Below are 12,886 nucleotides of genomic sequence, written 5' to 3' on the forward strand. Positions count from 1 at the left end.
TTCAAGCTTCACAACATCCTTCCGATAGCAAGGAGACCAGAATTGCACACAATATTCCAAAAGTGGCCTAACCAATGTCCTGTACAGCCACAATATGACCTCCCAACTGCTTTTCTCAATGCTCTGACCAATAAAGAAAAGCATATCAAATGCATTCTTCACTATCCTATCTACCTGCGACTCTACTTTCAAGGAAATATGCACTCCAATGTCTCTTTGTTAAGGAACATTAAGTGCATAAATCCTGCTCTGATTTGTTTTTCAAAAGTACAGTTACTTGATCTCTATAACTGGTGGGCATTGGAGAGTGCTGTCATCATGTTTCATAACATAAATTTTTAATATATTAAATTCCCTTTGTTTTTATGGCTTGGGCGTTACTGAGATTTTTGATACGATTTCACATATTTTGATTGATGACACTGGGCAACCATCCATTTTAGTGGAAACGTATGCTGCAATAGAGAGCTGACCTCCCTTTGGGCAGTAGTCTATTTTGTCATCAAAGGAAGAAAACCAAAATCTTTCAGCACTGAAGCACAAATCCACAAAAATCAAAATCCAAAAGGAGATTAAGGAGTAAAACCTTAGGCAAACTCCTACACTAACTCCTTACACCCACTGATAACACTCAACCACAAGCACAACCCCTAGAGTCATGCCACCTGACTAAACCCTCTGAACCATACACCGCACAGTTCCTGCCAGACCTGACACCCATCCCATTGCCAACACCAAACTCTATACCCAAAGCCTTTTGCAAGAGTTGACAACTAGTCAAGGCAGCATAACTAGTGGTTAGCGCCAGGGACCACAGTTTGATTCCAAGCTTGGGGAGTTTGTACATTCTCCCGTGTCTGCATGGGTTTCCTCTCACACTACAAAAAAGATGTACAGATTAGGTGGAGTGGCCACGCTAAATTGCCCATGGTGTCCAGAGATGTATAGATTAGGTGGATTAGCCATGGGCAATGCAGGGTTACAGCGTTGGTGATTCTGGTTGGGATGTTCTTCTGAGAGTCAGTGTAATCTATGATAAGGTCAACTCTCAAAAGACCCTGCCACTGATGGATGTGTTCCCTTTAACACCACCACTGAACTCACCTGCCAGACCCAATACACCACCCCAGTTGTCATCCTACTCGCACACCAGACCTTAATCTCCCTGCCACTGGACATGACACCCCATTCTCGCCCTAACTGCTGAATTGGAATTTGCCACTAGAAATGCAGATTTAGTTCTAATTGAAATGTATAGCACGCGAAGTGAGGATTGCAGATGCTGGAGATTAGAGTTGAGAGTATGATGCTGAAAAAGCACAGCAGGTCAGGCAGCATCCGAGAATCAGGAGAGTCAATGTTTCGGGCAAATGCCCTTCATCAGGAATGAGGCTGGGAGTCTGGGGTAGGGACATAAATGGTAGAGGGGTGGGGGGGGGTGGGGTGGGGAGGTAGCTGAGAGTGTGATAGCCGGATGGAGGTGAGCTTAATAGTGATAGGTCAGAGAGGAGGGTGGAGCAGATAGGTGGGAAGGAAGATGGACAGGTAGGAGAGGTCATGAGGGCGGTGCCGAGTTGGAAGGTTGGGATAAGGTGGGGGGAGGGGAAATGAGGAAACTGGTGAAATCCACATTGATGCCATGGGGTTGGAAAGTCCAGAGGTGGAAGCTGAGGTGTTCTTCCTCCAGGCTTTGGATGGTTAGGGAGTGGCGATGAAGGAGGCCCAGGACCTGCATATCCTTGGCAGAGTGGGAGGGGGAGTTGAAATGTTGGGCCACTGGATGGTGGGGTTGGTTGGCGCAGGTGTACCGGAGATGGTCTCTGAAGCACTCTGCGCGTAGGTGTCCAATCTCCCCAATGCAGAGGAGACGGCATCAAGAGCAACGGATACAGTAAATGATGTGTGGAGGTGCAGGTGAAACTTTGATGGATGTGGAAAGCTCCTTGGGGCTTTGGACAGAGGTGAGGGCGGAGGTGTGGGTGCAGGCTTTGCAATTCCGGCAGTGGCAGGGGAAGGTGCCAGGAAGGATGGGTGGATTGGTGGAGGGATGAGGGGGGACTGGAGGTGAGCCTGACGAGGGAGTTGCAGAGGGGACAGTCTTTATGCAAAGGGGATGGGGTGGGGAGGGAAATATATCTCTGGTGTGGGGGCCCGTTTGTAGGTGGCAGAAATGGCAGAGGATGATGAGATGTATATGGAGGTTGGTGAAGTAGAAGGTAAGGACGGGGATGGGGGGGGGGTTCTGTCCTTTTGGTGGTTGGAGGGATGCGATTCGAGGGCAGAGGTGCAGGAAGTGGATGAGATGTGCTGGAGGGCATCATCAACCACGTGGGAGGGGAAGTTGCGGTCTTTAAAGAAGGAGCTATCTGGTGTGCTCTTTGGTAGAACTGGTCCTCCTGGGAGCAGAGGCAGCAAAGGCAGAGAAATTGGGGATAAGGGATAGCATTTTTATAGGAGGCAGGGTGGGAAGAGGTGGGTTTGTAGAAGATGTCAGTGTTGAGTCAATCGCTGGTAATGGAGATGGAGAGGTCCAGGAAGAGGATGGAGGTGTCAGAGATGATCCAGGTGAATTTAAGGGTGGAATGTGTTGTGAAGTTGATGAACTGTTCAACCTCCTCGTGGGAGCAGGAGATGGCGCCAATGGAGTCATCAATGTGTGGAGGAAAAGGCGGGAAATGATGCTAGTGTAACTACAGAAGATGGATTGTTCCATGTAGCCGACGAAGAAACAGGCATAGCTGGAGCCCATGCAGGTGCCCATGGCTACCCCTTTTGTCTGGAGGAAGTGGGAGGATTCGAAGGATAAATTATTGAGGGGGAGGACCAGTTCAACTAAATGAATTAGTGTGACAGTGGTGGGAATATCAGGAGAGTGAGAAACAGACGGCTTGGAGGCCCTGGTCATGGTAGATGGAAGTGTATAAGGACTGGATGTCCATGGTGAAGATGAGGCGTCGGGAGATGGATAAACAAAAATCTTGGAGGAGGTGGAGGGCGTGGGTGGTGTCCTGAATGTATGTGCGGAGTTCTTGGAGGAGGAGGCATCGGACAGTATTGAGGTTAGTGGAGATGAGTTTGGAAATGTATAGCAGCCGAGTGATATCCAGGTTTTAAATCTCGTGACCTCAAGCAAGTTCCTTCAAAGTTCCTCTTACTGTCACAAAGCAGCTGTCCATTAATATCGCCGCCAGAGAACAGGCTGCGGTGAGAACATTTAACAGAAAAACAGAACAAATCAAAAGCCAAGATCTGCCCTCTCTCTTGATGTACAGGTACGCCGGTGAGAAGACGACAGCCAAGGGTGAGAGTTACCAGAGAGGGAGCATCTGCAACTCCTTCTCCTGGCAGGGTCAATGGAAGGGAGGTAAAAACAATGACCGCAGATGCTGGAAACCAGAGTCTAGATTAGAGTGGTACTGGAAAAGCACAGCAGTTCAGGCAGCATCCGAGCAGCAGTAAAATTGACGTTTCGGGCAAAAGCCCTTCATCAGGAATACAGGCAAAGTGCCTGATGGGTAGAGAGATAAATGAGAGGAGGGTGAGGGTGGGGAGAAGGTAGCATAGAGTACAATAGGTGAGTGGGGGAGGGGATGAAGGTGATAGGTCGGGGGCAGGGTGGGGTGGATAGGTGGAAAAGAAGATAGCCAGGTAGGACAAGTCATGGGGACAGCGCTGAGCAGGAAGTTTGGAACTGGGGTGAGGTGGGGGAAGGGGAAATGAGGAAACTGTTGAAGTCCACATTGATGCCCTGGGGTTGAAGTGTTCCAAGGCGGAAGATGAGGCGTTCTTCCTCCAGGCATCTGGTGGTGAGGGAGTGGCAGGGAAGGAGGTCCAGGACCTCCATGTCCTTGGCAGAGTGGGAGGGGGAGTTGAAATGTTGGGCCACAGGGTGTTATGGTTGATTGGTGTGTGTGTCCCAGAGATGTTCCCTCAAGCGCTCTGCTAGGAGGCGCCCAGTCTCTCCAATGTAGTGGAGACTGCATCAGGAGCAACGGATACAATAAATTATATTAGTGGATGTGCAGATAAAACTTTGATGGATGTTGAAGGCTCCTTTAGGACCTGGGATGGAGGTGAGGGAGGAGGTGTGGGCGCAGGTTTTGCAGTTCCTGTGGTTACAGGGGAAGGTGCCAGGATGGGAGGATGGATTGTTGGGGGGCATGGACCTGACCAGGTAGTCACAGAGGGAACGGTCTTTGCAGAAGGCGGAAAGGGGTGGGGAGGGAAATATATCCCTGGTGGTGGGGTCTTTTTGGAGGTGGCGGAAATGTCGGCGGATGATTTGGTTTATGTGAAGGTTTGTCGGGTGGAAGGTGAGCACCAGGGGCGTTCTATCCTTGTTACAGTTGGAGGGATGGGTCTGAGGGCGGAGGTGCGGGATGTGGACGAGATACGTTGGAGGGCATCTTGAACTATGTGGGAAGGGAAATTGCGGTCTCTAAATAAGGAGGCCATCTGGTGTGTTCTGTGGTGGAACTGGTCCTCCTGGGAGCAGATACGGTGGAGGTGGAGGAATTGGGAATACGGGATGGCATTTTTGCAGGAGGTAGGATGGGGAGAGGTGTAATCCAGGTAGCTGTGGGAGTCAGTGTGCTTGTAAAAAAATGTCGGTGTCAAGTTGGTCATCATTAATGGAGATAGAGAGGTCCAGGAAGGGGAGGGAGGTGTCAGAGATGGTCCAGGTAAATTTAAGGTCAGGGTGGAATGTGTTGGTGAAGTTGATGAATTGCTCAACCTCCTCACGGGAACATGAGGTGGCGCCAATGCAGCCATCAATGTAGCGGAGGAAGAGCTGGGGAGTGTGGGAGGGCCGCGGCCGGGCACCACAGCCAACAGTAAACTCACGCGCTGCTTGTTGTCTTCCCGCCCCCTGTCGCGAGTTCGGAGCTGAGATCCCGCCCCTCCCATGTGATCGGCGCCGCGAACCCGCCCCTGTCGCGAGATCGGTGCCGAGAACTCGCCCCCTCCTGCAGGAGAAGCCGAGACCCCGCCCCTGTCGCGAGATCGGTGCCGAGACCCCGCCCCTCCCACATGATCGGCGCCGGGACCCCGCCCCTGTCGCGAGATCGGTGCCGAGACCTCGCCCCCTCCTGCGGGATCGGCGCCGGGACCCCGCCCCTGTCTCGAGTTCAGTGCTGAAACCTTGCCACCCCTCCCGCGTGATCGGAGCCGAGGTACCACCCCTTTCAGTTAGTTCGGAACAGCGGTCCGGGACAAAGCCGTCCTCTCCGTCATTTACTCCATTCACTACTGAGGCATAGTGGTCTAAGTATTTATCATCTACCACATGAACTGCAACAAGTGTCTTTTGAGAGCATCTTCCAAATCCAAAAGTTGTACCACCTAGAAGCACAACAGGGTCGCAGATGCATGGAGCACAACCATCTATCTGTTCATCTTCAATCCACAAACCATCTTGACCTGGAACTAGATCAACATTCATTCAATTATATTCAGCATTCTGTCTATGAGTCAAAATCGTGGAACTCTCTGAGAAGCAGCATTGTGGGATTATCTGCTCTTAACTGATTGCATTGTGCTGTCACAGTGTATTAGAACATAGAATAGTACAGCACAGGAACATGCTTTCTGCCCACCATGTCTGTCTTGTCCATGATGCTGTTTTAAACTAATCTCATTTGCCTGCACATGGTCCATATCTCTCTATTCTCTCCCTGTTCGTGTGTCTGTCTAAATGCTTACTCATGATTTTGAGGTGCTGGTGTTGGACTGGGTGTACAAAGTTAAAAGTCACAACACCAGGTTAACACCAGCTTTACTTGGAAGCACTAGCATTCAGAGCGCTGGTCCTTCATAGGTGATTTTGGAGTATAAGATCGTAAGACACAGAATTTATAGCAAAGGTTGATGTGATGTAACTGAAATTGTGTGCACATGTGTAGGTTTGTGTAGGGGGGGAGGGGTGGTGGGGGTATGGGTGTCTGTGAGAGAGTGTGTGTATGTGTGTGTGAGTGTAAAGGCGTATAGGTCTGTGAGAGGGTGTTCCCTCATCTGAGAACACTTCAGCATCCGGGACATTTGACTTTACGGTGACCGTCCTCCAAGTTGAACTTCAGGACCGGCAACAAAGTGGCCATGCAGAGGCTGATAGCCAAGTTCAGTATCCATGGGGATGACCTCAACCAGGACCTTGGGTTCATGTCACACTATAGATGATTCCACTGCACTCCTACAGACCCATAAACTCACGCAGACCCTCTCATACACAAGCTGTCTCTCATATGCCCACAGATACACTCCCACACTTACACGCACCCTCTCACAGACTTAAACTCCTTTGCACTCACACACATGCACACACTCTCTCACAGACACTCATAGACACCCCCACACGCGTGCACGCGCACACACACAAGTTTGTGGGGTGAATGTGTACTTGTAGAATTGCATTTTATTTTGCTCAAAAACTGCATGAATCCATGTAAGATTTTGTAAATCCCTTTTTTAGATAAGAATCAGTCTGAACATTGGGCCACAGACAGCCTCACACAGGACATCTCACACCTTCAATGCATTATCTGGGCCGACATGACACCAATTGTTAAAGTTCACTTGAGAATGCAACTATAAAAAAATCCTGCAATTCACATATGAAAGAACTGAAACCAATATGTTCATTCTAAAAGATGAGAGACTTAATAAACAATCCAGGTCTTTTCCAATATATAATTTCAGTTACATCACACTGTAAATGTTTCCTATAAATTCTGTGTCTTACTTTCTTACACTTCACAACCACCTGATGAAGGAGCAGTGCTCCTAAAGCTAGTGCTTCCAGATAAACCATTTGCACTATAATCAGTGTGATTTTTAACTGAATGCATACTTGTGCACTCAAAAAAGTAAGTGGAGAGAATTCTGCCACATTTGTGACTGTGAATGGTCAATAATAGATAGGCTTCAGGGTATTAGTGAATAACTTACTACAGAACTCTATGTCATTTATTTACATGATTTGCATATTAATATAGGAGGTATGATTAATAAGTTTGCAGACGACACAAAAATTAATCATGTAGTAGACAGCAAAGGAGACTAGCTCAAGGGACCTTGATCAGATGGACAAATGGGCCAAGGAGTGGCAGCAATAGTTTATTTTAGATAAATGTGACTGTATCGAAGTTTATAAAATCTTGAGGGGCATGGATAGTGTAAATAGCTAAGATTTTTTTCCAGGGTAGGGGAGTCCAAAGCTTAGGTTTTGGGTAAGAGGGAAAAGATTTAAAAGGGACTTAAGGGGCAACTTTTTCATGCAGAGTGTGCTGCATGTATGGAATGAGCTGCCAGAGGAAGTGGTGGAGACTGGTACAATTACAACATTTAAGATATATCTGGATGAGTACAAGACGGTGGCTCAGTGGTTGGCACTGCTGCCTCACAGCACCAGGGAGTTGGGCTCAATCCAGCCTCTAGTGACTGTGTGTGGTGTTTGCACATTCTCCCTGTGTTGTGTGGGTTTGCTTCGGGTATTCCAGTTTCCTTTCACTGTCTAAAAATATATAGTTTGGTGGACTGGCTATGCTTAATTGCCTAACATTTGAATTAGTCATGTAAAATGCAGTGACAAAGGTAGGGAGTGGGTCTGGGTGAGATGCTCTTTGGAAGGTTGGTGTGGACTTGATGGGTTGAATGGCCTGCTTCCACACTATTGGGATTCTATGATGAATAGGAATGATTTAGAGGCATATGGGTCAAATGCTAGCAAATGGAACTAATTGATTTGAGCTACAAGGAGAGGCTGAATAGGCTGGGGCAATTTTCCCTGGAGCGTTGGAGGCTGAGGGGTGACCTTATAGCAGTTTACAAAATTATGAGGGTCATGGATAGGATAAATAGACAAAGTCTTTTCCCTGGGGTGGGGGATGCCAGAACTAGAGGGCATTTGTTTAGGGTGAGAGGGGAAAGATATAAAAGAGACCTAAGGGACAACTTTTTCACGTAGAGGGTGGTGCATGTATGAATGAGTTGCCAGAGGAAGTGATGGAGGCTAGTACAATTGCAGTATTTAAGCGGCATTTGGATGGGTAAATGAATAGGGAAGGGTTTGGAGAGATTTGGGCCGGGTGCTGGCAGTTGGGACTAGATTGGGTTGGGATATCTGGTCGGCATGGATGGGTTGGATCGAAGGGTCTGTTTCCGTGCTGTACATCTCTCTGACTCTATGATATCTGGTTAGCATGGTCAGGTTGGACTGATGGGTCTGTTTCCATGCTGTATGGCTCTATAACTCCTACCCCTGACCTGGTCTGTAAACTCAATATTTATCTGGCTGGTTCAGTCCAGTTCCTGGTCAATGGTAAACCCCTAAGGTATTTATAGTGGGAAATTAGCGATAGTAATGCCATAGACTGTCAGGGGGAGATGGTTAGATTTTCATGTTTCGGAGTGTTTTGGTTTTATTTTTCCAGTCCACACCTAGCATTAAATTAGATCATGTTATGACCACTCCTATTGTTAATTATTAAATAGTTCCTCTTAATGCCCATTACTAAATTAGTTTGATAATTAGAGTGATGGTAGTAAAATGTGTTGCTCCATAAAGCTATCATGAACACTGCCAAGAAATTATTTTACTTTCTGATTCGCTCCTCTCAATCTCTATTAAAGCAACTCTTCATTTGTTACAATCCTTTGAATTAATGCTTTCAGCTACTTCATTGCTAGTTTTGTGAAGTCTGTAGTCAATTCCCAATACAGTTTTAAGTCATCCCTTTTTCCTCAATTCTAGCCATTGAATAGGCGAAAGTGAGGACTGCAGATGCTGGAAATTAGTGTTCATTGTTGTGCTGGAAAAGCACAGCAGGTCAGGCAGCATCTGAGGAGCTGGAAAATCGATGTTTCGGGCAAAAGCCCTTCATCACAAATGAGGCTGGGAGCTTCGGGAGTGGAGAGAATGAGAGAGGGGTAGTGCTGAGGGGAAGGTAGCTGAGAGTGCAGTAGAAGGAAGGAGTTGGGGGTAATGGTGATAGGTTGGATAGGAGGGTGGAGCGGAAAGGTGAGAAGGAAGATAGACAGGTGGGACAGGCCATGAGGACAGTGCTGAGCTGGACGGATGGAACTGCGATAAGGTCGGGGAAAGGGAAAATGAGGAAACTGGTGATATCCACATTGATGCCCTGGGGTTGGAGGGCCCAGAGGCGGAAAAAGAGGCATTCTTCCTCCAGGTGTCAGGTGGTAAGGGAGTGGCGATGGAAGAGGCCCAGGACCTGCATGTCCTCAGTGGAGTGGGAGGGGGAGTTGAAGTATTCAACCACGGCATGGTGGGGTTGGTTGGTGCGGATGTATGGGATATGTTCTCTGAAGCGCTCTGGGAGTAGGCGTCCTGTCTTCCCAGTGTAGAGGAGACCACATCAGGAGCAATGGATGCAGTAAATGATGTGTGGAAGTGCAGGTGAAACTTTGATATGGAAGGCTCCTTTGGGGACTTGGATGGAGGTGAGGGGGTAGGTGTGGGTGCAGGTTTTGGAATTCCTGCGGAGTAGGGGAAAGTACCGGGAGGGGTGGGTGAGTAGTTGGGGCCGTGGACCTGATGAGGTAGTTGCGGAGAAAACAGTATTTACGGAAAGCGGATAGGGGTGGGGAGGGAAATATATCTCTGGGGTGGGGTCCATGTGTAGGTGGCGGAAATGGCACAGGATGATGCGATGTATGTGGAGGTTAGTGGGGTTGAAGATGAGGACCGGGCTGTCCTGTCCTTGTTGTGGATGGAGGAGTGGGATTACAAGGCAGAGGTGCGGGAAGTGGATGACATGTGCTGGAGGGCACTTTCAATCACGTGGGAAGGGAAATTGCGGTATTTAAAGAAACACGATCCCTGGTGTGTTCTGTTGTGGAACTGGTCCTCCTGGGAGCAGATGCGGCAGAGGCAGAGTAATTGGGAATAAGGGATAGCATTTTTACAGAAGGCAAGGTTGGAGGAAATGTAATCCAGGTTGCTGTGGGAGGTGGTGGGTTTGTAGAAAATGTCAGTGTTGAGTTGCTTATCATTGATGGAGAGGTCCAGGAAGTAGAGGGAGGTATCAGAGATAGTCTAAGTGAATTTAAGGTCAGGCTGGAATGTGTTGGTAAAGTTGGTGCGGTCTCCTCTACATTCGGGTGACAGGACTCCTACTCGCAGAACGCTTCAGAGAACATCTCCGGGACACCTGCACCAACCAACCTCACTACCCCGTGACCGAACACTTCAACTCCCCCCTCCTACTCTGCCGAGGACTTGCAGGACCTGGGCCTCCTCCACCGCCACGCCCTTAACACCCGATGCCTGGAGAAAGAACGCCTCATTTTCTGCCTCGGGACCTTTCAACCCCAAGGCATCAATGTGGATTTCACCAGTTTCCTCATTTCTCCTTCCCCGACCTTATTCCATTTCTAAACCTCCAGCTCAGCACCCTCATGACCTGTCCCACCTGTCAATCTTCCTTCCCATCTATCCACTCCACCCTCTTCACCGACCTACCACCATTATCCCCACCTCCATCCACCTATTGCACTCTTGGCTACCTTCACCCCATTACCACCCCTCTCCCATTTATCTCTCCACGCCTAAGACTCCCAGCCTCATTCCTGATGAAGGGCTTTTGCCTGAAACATCAATTTTCTTGCCCCTCAGATGCTGCCTGACCTGCTGTGCTTTTCCAGCACCACACTCTTGACTCTAGCCGTTGAATCCCTGCTGATCACATTCTCTCACCTATATCCTCTGTTATTAATGTTGTATCCAGTGTGTTGTGGCAACAGCCTTTTCCAAGATCGCAAGAAACTACTGCAAGTCATGAACACAGCCCAGTCCACCATGCAAAACAGCCTTTATCCACTGACTTCGTCTATACTTCCCATTGCCTCAGGAAAGCAACCAACATACTCAAAGACCCCTCCCACCCCAGTTATACTCTCTTCCACCCTCTTCCATTGGGCATAAGATATAAAAGTTTGAATACACGTATGAACAGATTAAAGAACAGCTTCTTCCATACTGTTATGAGACTTTGAACCTCTCAAATGTTAATGTTGAGTTCTCTCTCTTTACCTCCTCTGTGCTGTAACACCGTATTCTGCGTTCCGTTCTACCCAATGCACTTTGTATCTTCCAATCTGCCTGTAAAGTACGCAAAGCAACATGTTTCATTGTATCTTAGTACAGACTGATTAGAGATAGTCAACATGGCTTTGTGCGCGGGAAATCATGTGTCACGAACTTGATTGAGTTTTTTGAAGAAGTAACAAAGAGGATTGATGAGGATAGAGCAGTAGATTAGATTAGATTAGATTCCCTACAGTGTGGAAACAGGCCCTTAAGCCTAACAAATGATCTGTATGGACATCAGTAAGGCGTTCGACAAAGTTCCTCATGGGAGACTGGTTAGCAAGGTTAAATCTCATGAAATACAGGGAGAACTAGCTATTTGGATACAGAACTGGCTCAAAGGTAGTAGACAGTGGTGTTGGAGGGTTGTTTTTCAGACTGGAGGTCTGTGACCAGTGGAGTGCCATGAGGATCTGTGCTGGGTCCTCTACTGTTTGTCATTTACATAAATGATTTGGATGTGAGCATAAGAGGTACAGTTAGTAAGTTTGCAGACGATACCAAAATTGGAGGTGTAGTGGACAGCGAAGAAGGTTACCTCAGATTACAACAGGATCTGGACCAAATGGGCCAATGGGCTGAGAAGTGGCAGACGGAGTTTAATTCAGATAAATGCGAGGTGCTGCATTTTGGGAAAGCAAATTTTAGCAGGACTTAAACACTTAATGGTAAGGTTCTAGGGAATGTTGCTGAACAAAGAGACCTTGGAGTGCAGGCTCACAGCTCCTTGAAAGTGGAGTCGCAGGTAGATAGGATAATGAAGAAGGTATTTAGTATGCTTTCCTTTATTGGTCAGAGTATTGAGTACAGGAGTTGGGAGGTCATGTCATGGCTGTACAGGACATTGGTTAGGTCACTGTTGGAATATTGTGCGCAATTCTGGTCTCCTTCCCTTGTGGGCGGCACGGTGGCACAGTGGTTAGCACTGCTGCCTCACAGCGCCTGAGTCCCGGGTTCAATTCCCGACTCAGGCGACTGACTGTGTGGAGTTTGCACGTTCTCCCCGTGTCTGCGTGGGTTTCCTCCGGGTGCTCCGGTTTCCTCCCACAGTCCAAAGATGTGCGGGTCAGGTGAATTGGCCATGCTAAATTGCCCGTAGTGTTAGGTAAGGGGTAAATGTAGGGGTATGGGTGGGTTTCGCTTCGGCGGGTCGGTGTGGACTTGTTGGGCTGAAGGGCCTGTTTCCACCCTGTAAGTCTAATCTAATCTTCCTATGGGAAAGATGTTGTGAAACTTGAAAGGGTTCAGAAAATATTTACCAGGATGTTGCCAGGGTTGGAGGATTTAAGCTCTAGGGAGAGTCTGAACAGGCTGGGGCTGTTTTCCCTGGAGTGTTGGAGGTTGAGGTGTGATTTTATAGAGGTTTACAAAATCATGAGGGGCATGGATACAATAAATAGACAAAGTCTTTTCCCTGGGGTTGGGGAGTCCAGAACTAGAGGGCATAGGTTTAGGGTGAGAGGTGAAAGATATAAAAGAGACCTAAGGGACAATGTTTTCACATAGAGGGTGGTACATGTATGGAATGAGCTGCCAGAGGAAATGGTGGAGGCTGGTACAATTGCAATAGTTAAATGGCATTTGGATGGGTATATGAAAAGGAAGGGTTTAGAAGGGTATGAGCTGGGTGCTGGCAGATGGGACTAGATTGGGTTGGGACATCTGGTCGGCATGGACGGGTTGGACTGAAGGGTCTGCTTACATGCTGTACGTCACTCTGACTCTATGACTCTATGTGACAGCAATAAATCAAATCAAGGTATCTTTACCATTATATCTCTG

The sequence above is a fragment of the Hemiscyllium ocellatum genome, chromosome 5 (assembly GCF_020745735.1).
Source record: "Hemiscyllium ocellatum isolate sHemOce1 chromosome 5, sHemOce1.pat.X.cur, whole genome shotgun sequence".
Taxonomy (NCBI): domain Eukaryota; kingdom Metazoa; phylum Chordata; class Chondrichthyes; order Orectolobiformes; family Hemiscylliidae; genus Hemiscyllium; species Hemiscyllium ocellatum.